We start from the raw sequence: 3,230 nt of genomic DNA on the forward strand, positions 1-3,230 counted from the left end.
GGAGGTTCTTTTCCTTCTGCTCCAGACGTTCTCCAAGTGTGTCCTGAGACAATGCATTACCAATTCCAGGTATGGAATGAGAACTTTACTAGGAGCAAGAAGGGCCTTAAGAAAGAAGTGAGTCTAGAGTCATGTTATCTAGAGGGCCCAGGTCTCTAGAGCTGAGCCTTTGCCGGGGGCTCTTATGGAGACCATTTACAAAAGCAAATATCTCAGTTGTATCTACGCTACACTCTTCATCATCATTCTGCGGTAGGTTTCGCTTTTGTGTTTCCTGACAACTAAGGGCTGCAAGGTTTTCATTTTCTAATGAAAGAAAATATGGACGTTTATCTGCAGAGACAAACGCTGAAGCATAAATAATTTCAGGCGTGAATGTATTTGTGGATTATCAGCATAATGGACAATACTTTTAGTTACAGGTTTCCAAGACACAGTGCTATTCAAACAGATTCTCATATTAACCTTCTTTGGAGCCCAGGGAACAGCTTTACATCTTTATTAACTCAGGGAGGGCTTTGACGAAGAAAAGAGACTGAGATAATGAGGCCAGGCTTGTTTGTTTTTTGATTACCTACATTCCTAAGGTATCTAGGACCTAAAGAATCTCAAAGAATGCACCGATTATTTTTCTATTAGATTGACTTTCTTAAATATCAGATGTTTCAAGTGAGCTGATACCAGATCTTAGTTAATCTGTGCCTGACTTCCGTAAGTACCAATAATGCATCACTAGTAGCAGAGCAGAAGTTAGGCATAGCTCTGTAACTCACACATAAAATGCTAGCGAGAAGCTGGGACCACCCTAGATCCATTGTAATGAAAACCATCAGTGTAAGGCAGACTTCTTAAATTTCAGTACAGACGTTAGACAAGGAAGCAAAACATATGTAGTGGAGAAAAATAAACATTTCAAGAGCTAAGCAGCATATGCCTTTCCTCTCTGATTTAGGCCAAAAATGACCTCCCTTCAGAGCCAGAAGGACAAACTAAGCAGCCAAGGATTGAAAATAAAATAACCCATATGGAGCAAAGGAAAAGAAGAGTTAAAAGAAGGTCACATACCACATGTGTTGGTCACAGTGTCACAACTTGTTCCAGGGCAGCTTAATGTACTCTTCCTTGGTTGCCTGCTCATTGAGCTGGAGGTTTTGTTTGATATGTGACTTCTAATTGACCGGCTATTTTTCATTAACATTCTGCGCAGTTTTGATTCAATAGGTAATTAGTACTATGAAAGATTAGATTTTAATTATGAGATGAAGAATCCATCATTTCAATAATGTTCTTGAAAGTCTGCACGTAGCTGACCCAGAGCAGAAGACACTGCTGGTTGTAACCCTACCTTCCTTCCAGGTTGAAGATAGGCTGTTTTGAGGGAACAGGAGCTCTTTTTCACCCTGGGGGAGTGAATCTTGATAAACTGAAGTTGGTCAAGGTCATTCTATTCTGTTTGCCAGTGATTGGCTCAGATACAAGCCCCTTTTCTAGTCAGCATTATTGAGGTATATTTTATGGATAAGAAAACGCAGGAATTGTAAGTTTGCAGTTTGGTAAGATTGACAAATGTAAACAATTGCAGCCACCCCTGTATTCATGATAGAAAACATTTTCCTCACCCTTGAAAAGTTGCCTACTGTCTTTTGTAATCAGTTTCCAGCCACCTATTTCTGGAAACCACTGTCTTGCTTTATGTCACTACAGGTTAGCCCTTTTACATTTTTCATATAAATGGAATTATAGGTGCCCACACGGGCCCTGGCTCACTCACTGGCCTGCGGGATGCCTTGGCAATGGGAAATCCAGTTATCAAAATTGACTTCAGAAGAGAGAACCTAACAGAACAATAACAATGGAAGAAACTGGGAACATTATCAAACAGCTATCATCCTGCAAAACTCCAGGCTCAGATGGTGTTACAGGTTAAAAGAAAAAAAGGCCCTTCATGAAAAAGAAAGATCTTTTTTTTTTTTTTGAAACAGTTTTGCTCTTGCCCAGGCTGGAGTGCAGTGGTGCGATCTTGGCTCACTGCAACCTCCACCTCCCTGGTTCAAGCGATTCCCCTGCCTCAGCCTCCCAAGTAGCTAGGATTACAGGTGCTCACCACCACTCCTGGCTAATTTTGTTGTATTTTTAGTAGAGACAGGGTTTCACCATGTTGGCCAAACTGGTCTCAAACTCCTGACCTCATGCAATCCACCCACCTCGGCCTCCCAAAGTGCTGGGATTACAGGCATGAGCCACTGTGCCCAGCCCCAGAAAGATCTTAAGCAACATGATGGATTCAGAAGCTCATGAAAAGAGGCCACCAATACTAACATCTTCAAAACAAGATATATCACCTCATATTATAAATGTCAGTGAAATGAAGCATGACTTGTGTGGTGCTGTGCAGCCTTCAACACGTAATAATCACATTTCCCATTCAGAAGACCCTCTTTCAACAACAGCTGTATGCCATCAAAACCCGGGATGCAATACTTCAGTTGAGAAGGGATGGATTTCGAAACTTGCATCCTGGAATCCTTCCCTCATTGATGTAAAAGATAACTACACTTGCACTTATGTTGATCTGTAGGAGGATTTATCCTGCCTTCTCCACAAATATGTCAGTGCTCCAGAGTTTGCAACCCATGTCGTGGCAGCAGCGCTTGCAGGGACAACAGAAGCAATTTTCACTCCACTGGAAGGAGTTCAGACATTGCTTCAAGGCCACAGGCATCATGACACATTTACCAGCACTTATAAGGCTTTCGAGGCACTGAAATTCCATGGAATTGGAGAGCGTTGTTGAGGCTTGCTGCCCATTCTTTTCCGGAATGGACTTAGCAATGTCTTTTTTTTTTTGGCCTGGAGGTGCCTTTAAGGAGCATCTGCCTACCGCAGCGACTCCCAGTGCTCATTTGGTCAATGATTTTCTCTGTGGATGTCTATTGGGTGCCATGTTGGGATTCTTGTTTTTTTCTAATTAATGTTGTAAAAACTAGCACACAGTCTCAGACTGGTGGGGAATTTCAGTCTTTCCTCAAGGTTTTCCAAAACATCTGTCCGGAATGGGACAGAAAACTGATAAATCTTTTCAGAGGTGCTCATCTGAATTACCATCGGTCTCGTATCTCTTGGGGCATAATCAGTGCAACTTAGGAGTTCTTGTTAGAGGTTATATGAAGAAAACCATCAGTTAAGTACCGTTTTGTGTTTTTTTTTTTTTTTTTTTTTTTTTTTTTTTT

General features: G+C 41.5%; 1 pseudogene; it reads left to right on the plus strand.

Moving 5' to 3' along the window:
- The first annotated feature begins 2,251 nt into the window (after nt 1–2,251).
- On the plus strand, nt 2,252–3,168 carry LOC111553524 (annotated as a pseudogene).
- The last annotated feature ends 62 nt before the right edge of the window (nt 3,169–3,230 follow it).

This window comes from Piliocolobus tephrosceles, chromosome 18 (genome assembly GCF_002776525.5).
Source record: "Piliocolobus tephrosceles isolate RC106 chromosome 18, ASM277652v3, whole genome shotgun sequence".
Lineage (NCBI taxonomy): Eukaryota > Metazoa > Chordata > Mammalia > Primates > Cercopithecidae > Piliocolobus > Piliocolobus tephrosceles.